A 20733-nucleotide genomic window follows, 5' to 3' on the forward strand; every position below is an offset into this window, starting at 1 on the left:
TCCAACTGACCTTTGACATGTATATGTCAAACGAAGAAACAACAAAAGAAAAAAAAGTGAGATCTATCAGCATTACGGATTGCTTCATTGCGCCATTAGCTACTTCTCAGATTGCGAAAGATAATTAAACTTACTGAGAATATATGGTTCACTTGTGCAAATCACTACTTGGAAGACATAGTTCCGAGTATCCTGTCTGCAGTTACCACACATCAAAGGTACTGTGAATATGGGTCCTCTAATGTGTAAATTACGGATGAAGCGATGACTACTCGTTGCATCTCCGTTTCTTTAGTTTCATTCGATATTCAACCCCGAATCATATACAGATTAGACATTCTGTGATGCAGAACATTAGTGCTCCAATATTTCTCAAAGAAATTAGTAACTAACAGTTCTCACTTACTTGGTTGCTACAAGTGGCGGCGTCGTTGACGCGTCACAGAACTGCAAAAGAGAGACAAATATCTTAGGATTCTTTTGGCGTTTAATCTACATGATGGGATGAAAAGATAAATACAAAGAAATACAAAGTAACAAAAGAGATTCTGTACTAATAAAAAAATAAAAGAATTGATTGAATTATATATAATATTATTGATCTCATGTATTAAATTTATCGTATCACGGACAATTGTTTCTCGTTGAGCTAACATTTTTTTGTCATTGACTCTGAGACGGGCGCCAAGGGCAGTTATGACAGGGCCAGGCAAGCTGTACCGTATGTACTAAAGAATGAGTGTGACAGCTACCTCTACAGCATTAATGTTTTTACTTCTCTACTTTGAGACCGTAGATTAGAGCAGAAATCTAATAAACTGACGAGTATCTGCTTTACTTAAGTTTCCAGGAACCTATTGCATTCTCTTTGATGGGTGAAATTATTCAGCCTTGTCTGAAAGCACTCAAGAAATTTCCGAATATTTGTTCTTAATTACCCCTCCCCTTGCTTCAAATATCATTTAGAAAGCCTTATTTGAAAAATTTGCCATAGAAATTTCTAGTTTGAACATCGAGACGAAGTGTAAAATCATCCCATGTACTTTGAAATAGATTTAAAGATCAACAAAAAGACACTTTGCCTTATTGTAACAAATGAAAAATTTTAATAAACATTTTTTGAACAGCGATCAAAAAATTTTTAAAATTTTTCTTTTTAAAATTCAGTCTTGATCGCACCACGTATGCTACAAGAACATAGGTGACCGGTATCGATCATATCACATGACAATCGTCAGAACACTTTTTTACGTTTTGACGATTATGTGAACCCGTTTTACACTGATTGGTTGACGTGAGGTAGAGGGAGAAGAAGTAGGCGGAGCATCTTCGTATTTAAGCGTCTGCCTGTCACTTGCTGGCACCAGTTGACATCACAGCAGCTGAGAAGGGTGCTCCACCTACCATCTTCGAAGGATGCCATGGGTACAACAAGTCTTATTGTATTTTATCCTAATATGCATTTTGTAATATTTTATTGTCAATCGAGAAAGGGTTCTATTACTAAAATTAAATTAGTGGTCTGATGATGGTTATGTGATATGACCGAAACCGGTCACCTATGTTCTTGTAGCATGCGTGGTGCGATCAAGACTGAATTTTAAAAAGAAAAATTTAAAGTGAAAAATAGTTGAAAGGAATGTTACATCTTTCACAAAATGTAGTAACTGTAACAAAGTATAAAAGAAAAGTGTAATGTAACGAAACAGTTACGTGAACATTGTCATTAGTTTTAGCCTTACCATTCATAAGTACATATGATTTATTCCCTCATACGACACTTTTTCTTTTTTTTGAGCGATCCAACAAATTAATATGAGGTCATGACTGTTATTGAGACAAAACATAAAATAATACATTACATTCTGCATCCCTACACATGTGGATTCTATTAAACCGGGAAGAGAATGTTACCCTTACCTGTCTATGGCAAAGGTATGCTGCAAAATCGTACAAGTTGCAAATGGAAAACCTCATACATGTAAAAGGAAAAGAAGACATGTTTAAACGGATCTTGAAGACTTGTAGGATGGAGAGTATCTGTCCTGAAATGTAGTACAGGAGGAGTATGGAGACGATGTTGAAGAATTACACTGCTGTCCACTAAAACTACAGCACCAGGAACGGCCTATTAAAAACAGTACACCCAGAACACAAGAAGCGACATGTAGGGACCCTCCAGTAAGGAAAACACTCTGACAATACCCAATAATGTTATTCCTTCTATACCCTATGAATGTTGCAGTTCAACCTGAATAATAGTTCTGCAACTGGAAAAATGTCTTAGAAATGGTCAGCTATCAAAAGCATGTACAGCGAATTCACTGATTACTTACCTTTACCCTGTTGTTGTTCATTCTGTTGTTTACTTATTTACTGTGATGGGATAAAAAATAAAGAAGACTCTAGGTTCAGGTTACATCATATCTAAGAAAATGTTAAACATCAGCTGTCTTGTACCTGCGTTCACACAATAGCATTTGGATGTAATAATTTTCCACATACGAAAAGCACTTCGTTACTTGCACTTTTGATACATGCTAATACATTCTTTGCGAGCACTAAGGGAGTGGCCATAAAGTTTCAAATACCAACTCGAAAAATTAAGCTGTGACCATGAAATTTGACTATAGTATCAATCTTTTATTCTCATATTGACCCTACAATGTTACACTTCTTTACAAAAGAACTATAGATTGGTGAAGGTCTTGGCTGTAGAAGTTCCGCCTTGAACATCACGTCGTCGTCTTTCCGGAAATAGCTGTCACACAATTGTTTCTTCATCCATCGTAAGAAGGAGAAGTCACTATGTGCCATGTCAGACAAATATAGAGATGGGGTCAAATTTGGAAACCCATAGAAGCAGCACTTGTGACTGCATGACCTGAGCAGCGTGACCTGGAGCGTTATCGTCAACACAAAGCGGCCATTTGGAAAGGTTCACACGTCGCTTTGTCTCGACAGTCTCCTGTAACCTGCTCAGAAGATCCGGCAGCATGCTCCCGTAAAGGTTTGCGCCGTGCGAACACTATTTGTTAACACCATGCTTTGGCAGTATTACCACCTCGCCTTTAGCCTTTTTACTGGACATAAATCAACATGTTTCCATTTCTTGCTTTGATCTTTTCGTAGAGAAACGTCCTGTACTCGTCTATGGCTATAGGAGTCTGCAAGGGGGCACAGAAGGGGCCGCCTTTCCTGCCTGCCCCCCCCCCCTCTAGAATCTTGATTACGAAGTTCTTAATTCTTATTCATATATATACTTCTGGAATTCTATTGTACACTCCTGGAAATGGAATTCATTCTCCCAGGAAGGGGAAACTTTATTGACACATTCCTGGGGTCAGATACATCACATGATCACACTGACAGAACCACAGGCACATAGACACAGGCAACAGAGCATGCACAATGTCGGCACTAGTACAGTGTATATCCACCTTTCGCAGCAATGCAGGCTGCTATTCTCCCATGGAGACGATCGTAGAGATGCTGGATGTAGTCCTGCGGAACGGCTTGCCATGCCATTTCCACCTGGCGCCTCAGTAGGACCAGTGTTCGTGCTGGACGTGCAGACCGCGTGAGACGACGCTTCATCCAGTCCCAAACATGCTCAATGGGGGACAGATCCGGAGATCTTGCTGGTCAGGGTAGTTGACTTACACCTTCTAGAGCTCGTTGGGTGCACGGGATACATGCGGACGTGCATTGTCCCGTTGGAACAGCAAGTTCCCTTGCCGGTCTAGGAATGGTAGAACGATGGGTTCGATGACGGTTTGGATGTACCGAGCACTATTCAGTGTCCCCTCGACGATCACCAGAGGTGTACGGCCAGTGTAGGAGATCGCTCCCCACACCATGATGCCGGGTGTTGGCCCTGTGTGCCTCGGTCGTATGCAGTCCTGATTGTGGGGCTCACCTGCACGGCGCCAAACACGCATACGACCATCATTGGCACCAAGGCAGAAGCGACTCTCATCGCTGAAGACGACACGTCTTCATTCGTCCCTCCATTCACGCCTGTCGCGACACCACTGGAGGCAGGCTGCACGATGTTGGGGCGTGAGCGGAAGACGGCCTAACGGTGAGCGGGACCGTAGCCCAGCTTCATGGAGACGGTTACGAATGGTCCTCGCCGATACCCCAGGAGCAACAGTGTCCCTAATTTGCTGGGAAGTGGCGGTGCGGTCCCCTACGGCATTGCGTAGGATCCTACGGTCTTGGCGTGCATCCGTGCGTCGCTGCGGTCCGGTCCCAGGTCGACGGGCACGTGCACCTTCCGCCGACGACTGGCGACAACATCGATGTACTGTGGAGACCTCACGCCCCACGTGTTGAGCAATTCGGCGGTACGTCCACCCGGCCTCCCGCATGCCCACAATACGCCCTCGCTCAAAGTCCGTCAACTGCACGTACGGTTCACGTCCATGCTGTCGCGGCATGCTACCAGTGTTAAAGACTGCGATGGAGCTCCGTATGCCACGGCAAACTGGCTGACACTGACGGCGGCGGTGCACAAATGCTGCGCAGCTAGCGCCATTCGACGGCCAACACCGCGGATCCTGGTGTGTCCGCTGTACCGTGCGTGTGATCAGTGCTTGTACAGCCCCTCGGAGTGTCCGGAGCAAGTATGGTGGGTCTGACACACCGGTGTCAATGTGTTCTTTTTTCCATTTCCAGGAGTGTAGAATAGATAATTCTCATATTTCAGGGATATAACGAATTATTGGTTTCACCTATAAAACCTTAGTATTGTGGCATAACTTATTTATACTGAAAATGGAAATTTTAGAGAGTGTTTTCCCTGTCACCCCACCCAACACTATCCTTCACAATCGTAGCAGCACCACTAAGTGGATTATGCCTGACAGTGTAGACTAAACCTTTTGCACAAATGCAGCCACACTTCAAAACCTGACCTGCTGGCCAGCGGAAAATTGGCATTGTTGGACTGCTCTTGCCACATGTAATTGGAGGTGCAATCCACCCTAAAAATATACGTCTCCTACCTTACGACTTATCTTAGAAGAGAGATGAAGGAAAGGCAAACCTACGTTTCTAGCATTTGTAGACTTAGAGAAAGCTTTAGACAACGCTGACTGGAATACTCTCTTTCAAATTCTAAAGGTGGCAGAGGTAAAATACAGGGAGCGAAAGGCTATTTACAATTTGTACAGTAACCAGATGGCAGTTATAAGTGTCGAGAGGTATGAAAGGGAAGCAGTGGTTGGGAAGGGAGTGAGGCAGGGTTGTAACCTCTCCCCGATGTTATTCAATCTGTATATTGAGCAAGCAATAAAGGAAACTAAAGAAAAATTCGTAGTAGGTATTAAAATCCATGGAGAATAAATAAAAACTTTGAGGTTCGCCGATGACACTGTAATTCTGTGAGAGACAGCAAAGGACTAGGAAGAACAATTGAATGGAATGGACAGTGTCTTGAAAGGAGGATATAAGATGAACATCAACAAAAGCTAAACAAGGATAATGGAATGTAGTCGAAATTAGTCGGGTGATGCTGAGGCAATTAGATTAGTAAATGAGACTCTTAAAGCAGTAAAGGTATTTTGCTATTTGGGGAGCAAAATAACTGATGATAGGCGATGTAGAGAGAATATAAAATGTAGACTGGCAATGACAAGGAAAACGAGAAGAGAAATTTGTTAACATCGAGTATATATTTAAGTGTCAGGAAGTCGTTTCTGAAAGTATTTGTATGGAGTGTAGCCATGTATGGAAGTGAAACCTGGACAATAAATAGTTTGGACAAGAAGAGAATAGAAGCTTTCGAAATGTGGTGCTACAGAAGAATGTTGAAGATTAGGTGGGTAGATCACATAACTAATGAGGAGGTATTGAATAGAATTGGGGAGAGGAGAAGTTTGTGGCATAGCTTGAGTAGGAGAAGGGATCGGCTGGTAGGACATGTCCTGAGGCATGAAGGGATCACAAATTTAGTATTGGAGGGCAGCGTGGAGGGTAAAAATCGTAGAGGGAGACCAAGAGATGTATACACTAAGCAGATTCAGAAAGATGTAGGTTGCAGTAGGTACTAGGAGTTGAAGGAGCTTGCACAGGATAGATTAGCATGGAGAGCTGCATCAAACCAGTCTCAGGACTGAAGACCACAACAACAACAATATCTATAATTGTTAGTCTGCAAATGAAGTAAGTACTGATGCGATGTTGTTCAGTAAACCATTCTCAGTCACCAATAACAAAATCAGAATTTGTACCATTTGCATTCTGTGTCAAGGTGATATAGTTAGCATTCCAGCGATGTGGCGCTGATTCAGGCTCCAACACATGGCAATAGGAAGCAGCAGGAATAGCAGCTGCATCTACTCGTGTGAATACACGAATCAGTGTATGAAGCACCGCAGAATGTAGAGCCTAGCAGTGGACTGCAGCGCAGACAAAGGCGGCTCACAACAGTGACTTGTACCCGCAAAAGCAACGATGGAGACCAGTAGAGATCGCCCTCATACACAGGCGATGCTGGAGACCAACACAGTTCACCCACATGGGAGATGATGGCTGGGAAGTAGACACCAACTGCGGACTCACAGAGCAGATGGCCACAAGAATGTGGACGCTAGCCAGCAAATGGCATGCTGGTTTAACGGTACGAAGCCAGTAACATTCAGATTTATCGCAGGTAACAGAACCACAGTATCCAGCGGCTTTTTTATCCGTTTTTATTTGCAGACTAGCGCAGAACTCCCGTTCTGCCGACTGAAACAGCCTTTGTAAAATTGGTTGTAACGGGTAGTCACATGTAAAGTGCAACTGCTCATGGATGTCCAGTGTAGGCTGTAATTATAGTATGGTAGTGAAATTTGGTAGATATGCTGTTTTATGTGAGCGGTAGACAGGAATCCTGGCTTGAAAGTCACAGGAGAGGCCCTGTGTCGTTAAATGGTTTGAAGAAAATGATAATGAAATTCGAAAATGAGGGTGAGCTTGGTGTAGCACCTAGAAGAGCAAGGTGGAAGTCATTGACGAGGTTGCTGTTATTGTGACTGATCAGGCAGCAACTGCCGCGCATATTGGTAGTCCTCATGCAGTGCCACAGAGTTGTCCATCCCATGGTCAACAGTATGGAATATTTTGTGCTCTAAATTACATCGATACCCATGCATGATCCAGAAGACGCAGCAACTGAAACCTCACGAACTTTAGCAACGTTATGAATTCGCTCTTCGGTTTCTGGCACGGATCGAAGCTGATGACATGTGGTCGGCCAATATTCTATGGAGCGACGAGGCCCATTTTACACCACTGCTAAATTTTGGGTACCGTTAAACCGCGTGTTGTGTACGAAGAGCCGTTGCACTCGCCTTATCTGATTTGTGCTATGGCTCCGGAAGCACTTTTACACTCGGTCCGTTCATCTTTGAAGAGAATACTCCCAGAGGTAATGTGGAGGTGTACTGTGACGTCTGCAAGTTATCGAAACTTCCTTGTGCAAGATGTGATTCCTGCTTTGGAAGAGCGCAACTGTGTTGGAACTAGTTTTCATGCGAGATCGAGAAACACTTCATGTCGCTCGTCTAGTGCATGATCTGCTTAATTCAACCTTCCACGAATATCTTATGCCGCGGAGGATTAGCCTTGCGGTCTGAGGCGTTGCAGTCATGGACTGTTCGGCTGGCTCCGGCGGAGGTTCGAGTCCTCCCTCGGGCATGGGTGTGTGTGTTTGTCCTTAGGATGATTTAGGTTAAGTTGTGTGTATGCTTAGGGACTGATAACCCTTGCAGATAAGTCCCATAAGATTTCACACACATTTGAACATTTTTGAACTAATATGTTAACCCCAGAGGTTTACCATATGCATGGCCTGCAAGATCCCTTGATCTCAGTCTATGTGACTTTTTGCTCCGGTGAAATTTAAAAGAACGACAAGGGGCACTTTTGGTTTCTGCCTGATCAGCAAAAGCATCAGGTTGCTCGGTTCCACCTGAACTGCTGCAAGTAATTTTTCATCGTCGACGTCTCCAGTACTTATATTGATAAGATTGTGTTAGTGACTCTAACATCCTGGGTGGTGTCTGATTGTTCTATATCATGTCTCCCTACCACTTTCGCGCAACGACGCTCTGAGTGTGTTTTTTTTAGGGAATTGACTAGTTTGAACCTGGGACCTGTTGCTGGTAAGGAGACGCCAGACCACACATAACATGTAGAATTCAGAAGAGTTCAGTGAGACTATCGATGATATAACCAAATACTTAATGATTTCAGCGACAGCTCCACTGCACTCCCTGTAAAAGAATCTTAATACTAATTAAATTTGGTGGAATGGGTTCCAGGCATTCCTATTTTTATTTAGCTGGTAAAATAACGTCGAAAAAGCAGTTACGTTTACCATTGGAAATTTTATTCTCCTCACAAAACATCGTTTATAAATTGCACTATTGATAAAAGGAAATGTTTTAATACAGGATGGTAAAAACCAACTGCGTTCAACAAAAATGTGAACGAATATTCCCTGAATGGGTTTCCAAGTTCTACAATGGATCTAAGGATGACCTATGCCTTATTACATCTATAATCTAGGTTTAAATTAAGTTTCACAAAAGAGAAAACTATCAAAATGGTCTACAGTGACCCACAATTATCTTTAATTGCTTATCTAACTTGTCGTTAATTACAGTGGCTGATGTGGCTTCTCAATAACTATATAACAGAAAAATCATCGCGTTTCAGATTTTTACTTCAAGTGGCAAATGTAAACACCAAGAGCTTTAATTGGCGATCGACACTAGTATTACGCAAAAAGGAGGTGTAAAAGATGAGACTTCTGCAGTTCTGAGTGGAGCTTTATGCGCTGTTATGCGGGATCGCGTGCGTTCATTACAATGTCGGCGTTCGTCAGGGGGCGGCGATCAGCACAGCTCCGCTCACCTCGCCGTCTCGGAAGTAACTAACTTCTCCTAATTTCTCCTTCCTACCATTTACCGAAGTTGGTTTAAAAAAATTATCTGGCTGTGTTTTCATCTGACCAATAAGGGTCTCAATGTTAACCTTAAGCTCCGCCTACAAAAGTTCTGTCTATCCAATGCGAAACGTTATACTTTTCGTGGTGGGCAATGTTTTTAAAGTTTGCAACGTAACAGAGACGCGGGAAAGTCTCACGCTAAAAGTTGCAGCTGGTGTGGTTCTTTTAGTGTTACCGTAAGATCTATATTGTTCTCCTGGAGGGCTCTATCTTTTAACATGGGCTGGGGGGTGGTCCTAACGTAACAGAGACGCGATAAAGTCTCACGCTTAAACTTGCAGGTGGTGTGGCCCTTTTTGTGTTATTGTAAGATCTATACTGTTTTTCTGGAGAGCTCTAGCTTTTAACATGGGCTGGGGGGGGGGGGGGGGGTGGTCCTTGACGTAACAGAGACGCGAATAAGTCTCACACTAAAACTTGCAGCTGGCGTTGTCCTATTGGTTAGCAGGCGACGTGGGTGTCCAGGCCATCCCTTATCGTAGGGGCTTCTAGCTGAACACGGTTCTGCTCTCGGCTTCTGTTCTCGTTTCTCCCCTCGGAACTGCGTCTGTCTCACGGTGGGAAGGTATGACATGCATTTAGGCATTCTTGTGTTAGTCTGTGGTATTCCATTTGCTCACTCATTACTCGTATTACTTTGGTTAATTTAATGTCACGATTTATTCGGACCTATGTGACATACTATTGGATTTGCTTATCATGTCAGGGTTTTTATGGAAGGTGTTGGATCTGCCTAACATCTTACATGGCGGTCAATAATAAAATAAATCTGAAGGCCAGTAAAAGCATCAAGTTGCTCGGTTCCACCGGAACTGCTGCGAGTAACTTTTCATCGCGTCGTTTTACGGATGCATCATCTCCTCGATGTCTCCAGTGCTTATATTGATGAGATTGTGTTAGTGGCGGTTAATAATAAAATCAACAATATGCCTTTACCGCTTGATTGGCTTCTTGAGCTCACGTTCCGTTCCTAATCTATTACACGAGGGAACTATATGTGTGTCTTTCTTGCATTCCTTCTTGCAGCTACCACGACGGATTAGCACCTGGTGTCCAAAATTGGAACTATTTCTTTTCCAGCGTAAATCCGTTCCGCATTAATGCATTACAATATGTACAACGTTCTGTTGTCCTACGATAATTACAACCCACACGGGATATCTGTCAGTAACTGCATCTTAATGATAACCAACCGATATTTATGCGAATTTGGTTCGTCGCTGTTTCTGAAACGGTGCCACTTTTCTCTCCTAAATCACGACAGAACCCAGACCCAAGGCTTTGTCGTTGGCCAACCGGCACATCACTGCCGAAGCCTCTGTACAAACAGTTTCACAGTCTTGGATGTGACGTGACGGTATAGCGATTTCTGTTTGGTGTCAGCGTAATTTGCTTATAGCAGTAACTCAAGCAAGACCAGACCTACTCCTGTACTGCCGTTTCTTGCATCAGCGTGCCATGAATTCTCCTGCTACACGGGATGTTTCTGCTGCTAGAGGCTGAGCTGTGGTGCAACAGTCGTGAATTACTCGTGTATTCAGAGAGAGACCCTTGATTCTCTGTCTTTACCTTATCATTAACACGGCAGAGAAAGACTGCTGGCGACGAAGTGCGTCCTGTTTACACGGAGCGGCAACGCAGCGCCGGCGGGGGCGCTACAAAGCCGCACGGGACACACAGGTGCGGGCGGCATCAACAGCCCCGTAAAGACCGCTCAGCAAACACTGCGCACCGCCGGGCCTCGCCACGCCACACGGCCGCTGTTTGCGCGCGCTGCGGCCGCGTGTGCAATCTCTCCCACACTGGCACAGTTCCAGGCGCCACCACTCGCGCGCTGCTCGCTGGAAGAGGGCTGTAGACCCACACAGTATACAGATAGCGTTGACATTTAAGACAGCTTGTGCTTGTGATATTCCACTTGCCTGATGCTCAGTTTGATCGGCGGAACAATTTATTTCATGCTACGTTAGAAAGCAGTACTGTAGTGTCAGAGACGTTAACCGTATGGGCTGGCACACGTTATACAGGGTGTTACAAAAAGGTACGGCCAAACTTGCAGGAAACATTCCTCACACACAAAGAAAGAAAATATGTTAAGTGGACATGTGTCCGGAAACGCTTACTTTCCATGTTAGAGCTCATTTTATTACTTCTCTTCAAATCACATTAGTCATGGAATGGAAATAAAACAGCAACAGAACGCGCCAGCGTGACTTCAAACACTTTGTTACAGGAAATTTTCAAAATGTCCTCCGTTAGCGAGGATACATGCATCCACCCTCCGTCGCATGGAATCCCTGATGCGCTGATGCAGCCCTGGAGAATGGCCTATTGTATCACAGCCGTCCACAATACGAGCACGAAGAGTCTCTACTTTTGGTACCGGGGTTGCGTAGACAAGAGCTTTCAAATGCCCCCATAAATGAAAGTCAAGAGGGCTGAGATCAGGAGACCGTGGAGGCCATGGAATTGGTCCGCCTCTACCAATCTATCGGTCACCGAATCCGTTGTTGAGAAACGTACGAACACTTCGACTGAAATGTGCAGGAGCTCCATCGTGCATTAACCACATGTTGGTCTTACTTGCTAAGGCACATGTTCTAGCAGCATAGTTAGAGTATCCCGTATAAATCATGATAACATGCTCCATTGACCGTAGGTGGAAGAACATGGGGCCCAATCTAGACATCACCAACAATGCTTGCCCAAATGTTCACAGAAAATCTGTGTCTATGACGTGATTGCGCAATTGCGTGCGGATTGTCGTCAGCCCACACATGTTGATTGTGAAAATTTACAATTTTATCACGTTGGAATGAAGCCTTATCCGTAATGAGAAGATTTGCACTGAAATGAGGATCGACACATTGTTGGATGAACCATTCGCAGAAGTGTACTCGTGGAGGCCAATCAGCTGCTGATAGTGCCTGCTCACGCTGTACGTGGTACGGAAACAACTGGTTCTCCCGTAGCACTCTCCATACAGTGACGTGGTCAACGTTACCTCGTACAGCAGCAACTTCTCTGACGCTGACATTACGGTTATCGTCAACTGCACGAAGAATTGCCTCGTCCATTGCAGGTGTCCTCGTCGTTCTAGGTCTTCCCCAGTCGCGAGTCACAGGCTGGAATGTTCCGTGCTCCCTAAGACGCCGATCTATGGGTTCGAACGTCTTCCTGTCGGGACACCTTCGTTCTGGAAATCTGTCTCGATACAAACGTACCGCGCCACGGCTATTGACCCGTGCTACTCCATACATCAAATGGGCATCTTCCAAATCCGCATTTGTGAACGTTGCACTTACTGCCAAAACCACGTTCGTGATGAACACTAACCTGTTGATGCTACGTACTGATGTGCTTGATGCTGGTACTGTAGAGCAATGAGTTGCATGTCAACACAAGCACCGAAGTCAACATTACCTTCCTTGAATTGGGACAATTGGCTGTGAATCGAGGAAGTACAGTACATACTGACGAAACTAAAATCAGCACTAACATGGAAATTAAGCGTTTCCGGACACATGTCCACATAACATCTTTTCTTTATTTGTGTGTGAGGAATGTTTCCTGAAAGTTTGGCCGTACATTTTTGTTACACCCTGTATACCCTAGTCTACAGTGTCGGCTTGAGTTCGAGATTGCGCTCCTTCATCACTTAATAAACTGTAGCGCCCCCCTCCCCTCCGCCCGGTATCTGAGTGGTTAGCTCGACAGAATGTCAATCCTAAGGGCCCGGGTTCGATTCCCGGCTGGGTCCGAGATTTTCTCAGCGTGTTCGGTCAGAGGGCTGCGTGCTCACTGTAATAAAAAAACTGAGCAAGGCATCAACGATCAACTTGAACAGAACTCATTTGACGTCCGCCCAGGCCAAGCGCAGCGAACAGTACAGAACAAAATGAAGATAATTAAAAAAATAGTGGTCAGCGCGACAGAATGTCAATCCTAAGGGCCCCGGTTAGATTCCCGGCTGGGTCGGAGATTATCTCCGTTGTTGTCCTAATCATCATCATTTCATCCCTATCGACACGCAAGTCGCCGAAGTGGCGTGAAATCAAAAGACTTGCATCCGGCGAACGGTCTACCCGACGGGAGGCATTAGTCACACGACATTTATTTTACTTAATACTCTGGCACATAAAGCCTGATCTACCAAAATATAGAGGTGAAGTAATATTTACCTATCAACGTGACCGATATCGCTGCGGCCACCCACCTATTCAGCTTAAAACGGGTGAGTCAGGAGGAAAGATGCGTAGATATGGGGAAGTCATTTAAAATAAATGTTCTGTTCTTAATAGTTTCCGAGGAAACGAATGAAAACAACGGGGAACAGGACAAATGTAGATGATAATGAATGATCTAATGTTTTCTCTGATTATGTCCACTTACGCTCAAAAGATCTTCTAAATGTACACCGTAAAGTGCATGGCATTTTGAAGCTCTTGTAGTCAGTTGTTGTGATGCTAATCTGAGCTCGTTCATACGGACCTTTCCTTGAGGAAACGGTTGTAAATTACGAGGTAGGAGTTCCTCCCTTGTGTCCACTCGAGCCGGCCGGGGTGGTCGGGCGTTTCTAGCACTTCAGTGTGGAACCACGCGACCGCTACAATCGCAGGTTCGAATCCTGCTTCGGGCATGGATGTGTGTAATGTCCTTAGGTTAGTTAGGTTTAAGTAGTTCTAAGTTCTAGGGGACTGACGACCTCAGATGTTAAGTCCCATAGTGCTCAGACCCAGTTGAACCATTTTTTGCCGGCTGGAGTGGCCGTGCGGTTCCAGGGGGTGCAGTCTGGAACCGAGCGACTGCTACGGTCGCAGGTTCGAATGCTGCCTCGGGCATGGATGTGTGTGATGTCCTTAGGTTAGTTAGGTTTAATTAGTTCTAAGTTCTAGGCGACTGATGACCTCAGAAGTTAAGTCGCGTAGTGCTCAGAGCCATTTGAACCATTTTGAACCATTTTTTGTCCACTAGACGCTTTGCAGACTTCACTCTGAAGTCAACCTCACAAACAGTAATCTGATGGGGTAAGTTCGCATGACCTCGATGGTAAAGTAGTGATTCCACAGCGACCTATTCAAACCCCAGGATAAACAACACTTGCAGGACTCGTCGCCCAACGATGCTCGAGTGAAGTGAGCGTTGAAATAGTTAAGACAAGACTATGTATGTCGGCTAAAGTCGCCTTTGGGTCAATTTTCTTGTGAGTGCAGGTCACGATAGGCATGCGACCGACTCCCATCGTTTCCAAACTGCTTTATGTAGGATACGATGCAGAAAAGGGCTTACTTTCATTTAAAGATTTTGTTGTGTCCAAGCAATACAATTACACCTCAAAGCATGTAACTGTCCTCCGTCTCAACCTGTGTGCGCTGATAAGTCAGTACAAGAAGACGAATCGCGTAATAGTGTTGGTCCACATCTCGAACGCAATATAACAGTCAATCGATATGCCATGGATTCGATAAAGCCTTCGCAGGTTTCCGGATCTATTTTCCACAGCATGTGGACGCGCAAGTCAAGCAGTTACGTAAATTAAGGACCAGTATATTGTATGCACACAGTTAGAGTTCCATAATGTCTCAGATGTGGTCCATCGCCTTCAAATCTAAGAAACCTGTTGGCCAGAATATCAACCTGAATTCACTACCATGTTGCTGAAACCAAGTTGCACGAATGTGACTTTGTGAGACTAATAATTATCCTGGTGGACAGTATCTTCGGGGAAACATAAAGCATGATAAGATACAAGCGTTCGGCAATGATGTTCACGTAGTCAGCAGTCCTCATGGTACCGTTGGGTGATACCACATATCCCATGGAAACAGCAGAGAAACATGGCTTTGCACAGCCTCGCAGGCCTGAGTTTTTGACGTCTTATACGGAGTGAATCTTCTGAAACATGCACCGCAAATATTGCATAAATGAAAAGTGCTATTGATGTGTGGTTTTCACATAATGACTTGGTAGTCAGGGGCTCGTATTGTTTGCCAATCAACAGATTGCAATAACATATAGGAAGTGTATTTTTTGTGAAACCATACGCTTTTTAAAACACAACAATGACTACTGACACGAACAAAGTAAATGTAAGGTAATTTTGGATGTCAATGGTGTTTGTTGCAGGATTCCTGTGAGAATATACGACACAATTTATTTTGAAAAGTTCCGACATCGACACTTTTGCAATAACCGTGGTAGCATACACTAAAGAACAACACAAGTGCATAGACTCTTTACGTGGATTTGACCAGTAACAAGACAATTGACCATAGTAGGTTGTGTTCAAAATGACCATTGGCAGAGGCAATACGCGCTTGCAGTCTGGTACTGAACGACTGCTGCACATGTGCTAGCATTTCATCGGAGATGTCCGAGCAGGAAGCAGTAATACGTCGGTGCACAATAGCGGGTGTAGTTGGTATGTCCTTGTAAACAGCGTCTTTCAGCTATCCCCACAGAAAAAAGTCTACAAGCATCAAATCCTAGGAACGCCCGATCAAGGTAGGCCATCATGTTGCTACCACAGGTTCCTCTTAATAAGCAGAGAAACATCTTCTATTACACGTGGAAGGTGGTCTGTTAGAAGGCTGCGATACTTGGGCACGTTAAGTGTACTGTCAATGGAAAATGATTCACTGTCCCATACCAGGCGTTTAAACTTCATGGACGTTGACGTTCCACCTGAAGAAGCCAACGGGGATTGTCAACAGACTATTCGTGTTTGTTTCAGCTGTTTACCTAGCCATGACTGACAAACGTGGCTTCATCACTAAACAAGATATATGATACATCTAGAGTATCCTGTCGTAATGGCCACGCACAGAAGTTAACACGATTTTCATAATAGTTCTCAAACAACTCTTAAGGAGAGAGAAATGGTAGGTATGGAAGCTATGTTGATGGAGAATGTGTAAAACATTTTCCGGACTCATGCCACTTCCTCATGGGATTGAGTGGGAGCTAACGTGTGGATCAACTGCAACGGCAGCAAGAACATTAATTTCTCCTCTTCTGTCGTCACTGTTTCCTACTGTTGCGTTGTGTAGGTGTTACGCTACCACTTTCATGTAACTATTTGAAGAAGCATACAAATAACTCCCTAGATGGTTGACGTCTATTGGGATAGTTTGCCGCACTCGCCGTACAAGAACGAACTGCAATCTTCCTACTCTTTCCATGTATCATGAACATAACGGCTTTCTTTTTACATTGAAAAATCCCATCGTCCACTTAGGTTGTACTGCTTGGACTGTCGCACACCCGGCCGGTGTGGCCGAGCGGCTCTAGGCGTTTCAGTCTGAAACTGCGCCACCGCTACGTCGCAGGTTCGAATCCTGCCTCGGGCATAGATGTTTGTGATGTCCTTAGGTTAGATGGTTAAAATGGCTCTGAGCACTATGGGACTTAACATCGGAGGTCATCAGTCCCCTAGAACTTAGAACTACTTAAACCTAAGTAACCTAAGGACATCACACACAACCATGGCCGAGGCAGGGTTCGAACCTGCGACCGTAGTGGTCGCGCGGTTTCAGACTGAAGCACCTAGAACCGCTCGGCCATACCGGCCATCTCCTTAGGTTAGTTCGCACAATACGATAGCTCCTAAACGATTGATATCGTAATTTAGGCAACTTTTTGTTTTTTAATGTCAAGAGACAAATTTCCATTTAAAAATATGTTTGTAAAAAAAAAAAATACTCTTTCGAAGTATTATTACAATCTGTGTTTGGCTAACAACACGAGTCCCTAACTACCAACGTATTCTGTGAAACCACACATCAATAGCACAGTCCATTTCCGTAATATTTGTGGCTCAAGTCGTAGATGATTAACACAGTACATACTATAAGCTAAGGGATGTTGCGTTAAATTGATTCCAATTGGCGCGTTACATAATTAAAATGCAGAGCTGATTAAAGACGTTCCAGACGTTCTCAACTGGGGGAAGATCCGGCCGTGGTCGAGTTTGGCAAGTACGACGACGAGCAGTAGAAACTCAGCCGTGTGCGGGCTGACATTATCTTGTTGAAATGTGCACCCTATGAAGGGCAACAAAACGGGGAGTAGAATATCTTCAACGTACCGCTGTGCAGTAAGGGAGTCGCTGATGACAACCAAAGGGGTGCTGTGGAATACGTGGCACCCCAGACCATCACTCATGGTTTCGGGACATACGGTGGACAACAGTCAGGCTGGTATCCCACCGCTGTCCGGAGCATCTCCAGACACATCTTCGCTGGCCATTGGCGCTCAGTACGAAGTGGGACTCGTCACTGAAGATAATTTACTCCACTAAATGAGATTCTAGCCCGAAAAGGTTTCAGTAGGCGCCCACGGCAACGGTAGAATACCAAACTGACCTTCGCCCGCCATACGGCCAGACATCGAGGAGACATGGACTGGGGTACCACTTCTTTTCATAGTAGGACCTCTTCGGTTGTCATCCATAGCGCCCTTAGAACCCAGCCGTACGTCGGCGACATTTTACTTGTGGTTATTTTGCTCTTCATCGGAAACCATTCTGGCTTACATTTCAGCAAGAGCTGAACGTCCCCCATACAGAGAGAGTTTCTACTGGTTGTCTTTGTGCTTACAAAATTCTAGTTTTGGCAGTACGATCACCATATCTCTCCCCAGTTGAGAGAACGTGGAGCATTATTGGCGAGGTCTTCCAACCAATCCGGGATTTTGAAAGCCTTGTTGGGAAAATTGGGCACCACATCCCTGAGGAGGGGCACACACCAACTCTGTCAATCAATGCCAAGCTTGCACAAGTCACAGAGGTGAACCGACGCTCTATTGTCTTGCTCGGTCTGTGAAGCTCTTTCTCTAGAATAAATTATCCAATTTTTATTATACTTTATTAATTTGTTTGTCAGTACATGTACATCATATCTGTAGATTTCCGTCCCATTTGGATAAGTCCTTCGTGATGCACAATTTTTTTTCCTTTTGTTCAAATGGCTCTGAGCACTATGGGACTTAACTTCTGAGGACATCAGTCTCCTATAACTTAGAACTACTTAAAACTAACTAACCTAAGGACATCACAAACATCTATGCCAGAGGCAGGATTCGAACCTGCAGCCGTAGCGGTCGCTCGGTTCCAGACTGTAGCGCCTAGAACCGCTCGGCCAACCTGGCCGGCTTTTCTTTTGTATTAAAGCATGTATAGAAGGATATACACATGGTGCCATAGGAAGAGTGATCAATCTTCAGGAATGTGACAGGAACTATGAAGAAAAACATGTCGTTGTATGCCCTATTCTTCAAAATCAAATGGTTGAGATGGGTCTAAGCACAATTGGACTTAACATCTGAGGTCATCAGTCCCCTAGGCTTAGAACTACTTGAATCTAAGGACATCACAAACATCCATGCCCGAGGCAGAATTCGAACCGGCGACCGCAGCAGCAACCCGGTTCCGGACTGAAGTGCCTATAACCGCTCGGCTACAACGACCGGAGCGCTATTCTTAATTGTTTCCGACATAGAACACATTTTTTTACGTTAGCAATTATTTATCTTCCGTATTATTCAACACATAGCAAGGTTTACACACATACAACAGTTTGTAGACATTGCAGCATGCGCTTTATCAAACGAAAAATAGGTATTTTTAACATATTCACCCCTAAGAACTACCTTATGCGCCACGTTGTAGCTGTTATATAGTTCAGGATCATATTAGAATGTCGCACCGTCAGTTTCATTGCATTTGTGCACTCAGGCAGAACGTGTTCCTTGTGTGAGTGTCTCTGAATGTACAAGGGTAGCAGCTTTCGTGATGCGACCAAGTAGTTCATTACGCGTTTTCACCCTTTCCTTGTAGATCTCAGACCTCATTCAAGCCGATAAAGAAAAATCTAATGGCATAAGGTCTGCGGATCTTGTTGCTACCACAACTAATCCCGCGAGACTTTAATGCCCGTGGCTAGGCATAAACATAAATGTACCTTGAACGTGTTATGTCTCGGAAACGTTTCAGAATAGGCCAATGCCCATATGACAGGTAGATGCCGTGTGTCTTGGCTTCCGCAAGGCGTTACATACAGTTCCCCACAGTCGTTTAATGAACAATATAAGAGCATAAGGACCATCAGACCAATTTTGTGATTGGATTGAAGCGTTCCTAGACAACAAAACGCAGCATGTCATTCTCAATGGGAGAAGTCTTCCGAAGTAAGAGTGATTTCAGGTGTGCCGCAGGAGGGTGTCGTAGGACCGTTGCTATTCACAATATACATAAATGACCTTGTAGATAACATCGAAGTTCACTGAGGCTTTTAGCGGGTGATGCTGTCGTATATAAAGAGGTTGTAGCAATGGAAAATTGTACTTAAATGCAGGAGGAGCTGCAACGAATTGACTCATGGTGCAGGGAATGGCAATTGAATCTCAATGTAGACAAGTGTAATGTGTTGCGAATACATAGAAAGAAAGATCCTTTATCATTTAGCTACAACATAGCAGGTCAGCAACTGGAAGCAGTTTAATTCCATACATTATCTGGGAATAGGCCTTAGAGTGATTTAAAATGGAATGACCATATTCAATTAATCGTTACTAAGCAGATGCCAGACTCAGATTCATTGGAAGAATCCTAAAGAAATGCAATCCGACAACAAAGGAAGTAGGTTACAGTACACTTGTTCGCCCACTGCTTGAATACTGGTCACCGGTGTGGTATCCGTGCCAGATAGGGTTGATAGAAGAGACAGAGAAGATCCAACGGAGAGCAGCGCGCTTCGTTACAGGATCATTTATTAATCGCGAAAGCGTTACGGAGATGATAGATAAACTCCAGTGGAAGATTCGTGCAAGAGAGACGCTCAGTAGTTTCCACGAACAATACGAGACTGGAATAGAAGGAAGAGTCGATAGAGGTACTCAAGGTACCCCCTTCCACACCACCATCAGATGGCTTGAGGAGTAAGGATGTAGATGTAGTTTCCTTATTTCAAATGAACGTTCCCGTCATATTTCTGAATACTGACTGTTCCTGCTGGGACATCCTGCATAAATGATAACTTACAAAGAAGCATAAAATTCTTTGAACGCAAATGAGTAAAAACCGACAACAGCAGAACAATACAGAAGCTTATTATGTTTCAGTTACGGACGAGACAGAATATAGACTGATATTCACTGCCAGCAAATTTAGTTAGCTCTAAGACTTACTTGTTTCAAAAGATAAAGTAAGGCTAAGGATTCCTAGAGCAGCAGCATAACAGATCAAAGGTAATTGTTTTAAATAATCCAGCTGAAGCAAGTTTTTTTAGAACGTTCTGATATCAGTTATAACTGTGGCAACGATAAACAATTAAACTAGTTCGTAGCTACAAATGAAATAATTAAACCCAAACTGTAAAGTGAAAAGAGACTATAAACACAACTCGAATTCTATCAATTTATAGCTGTACCAGGACTTACGAAAGTGACATTCCAATAACGATGAAGAAGGTCGAAAGCGATGTAGAGGAGAAACCCGTTACATCAGTCTAGACTAGAGAAAAGTCTTCCACCCGCATAGCGATTTTACGTAGGACCAGAATTTTCTCAGGTTCTCTAAAGTATACGTGAAATGTATTCGCAGTTGCGAATATGGACAACCATCCGCTGTATAGTGGAATGACGACAATGAAAATTCGCGAGCGGTCGCCTTACTATTTGGCTATCCGCGCACGACCCAGGGCCGCCCAAACTTCCGTATGTTGCTAACCATGCCT

At 44.1% G+C, this 20733-nt stretch overlaps 1 long non-coding RNA gene across 1 annotated transcript in view; it reads right to left on the reverse strand.

Annotated features, from left to right (window-relative positions):
• Nucleotides 1-405: 405 nt before the first annotated feature.
• The window catches only part of LOC126312789 (uncharacterized), a 528546-nt gene continuing 508218 nt past the window's right edge, over nucleotides 406-20733 (reverse strand). Inside the window, exon 3 of the long non-coding RNA XR_007554815.1 lies at nucleotides 406-447. This is a non-coding gene — a long non-coding RNA (uncharacterized LOC126312789). The remainder of the gene's footprint in view (nucleotides 448-20733) is intronic.

The sequence above is a fragment of the Schistocerca gregaria genome, chromosome 1 (genome assembly GCF_023897955.1).
Source record: "Schistocerca gregaria isolate iqSchGreg1 chromosome 1, iqSchGreg1.2, whole genome shotgun sequence".
In the NCBI taxonomy this organism is placed as follows: domain Eukaryota; kingdom Metazoa; phylum Arthropoda; class Insecta; order Orthoptera; family Acrididae; genus Schistocerca; species Schistocerca gregaria.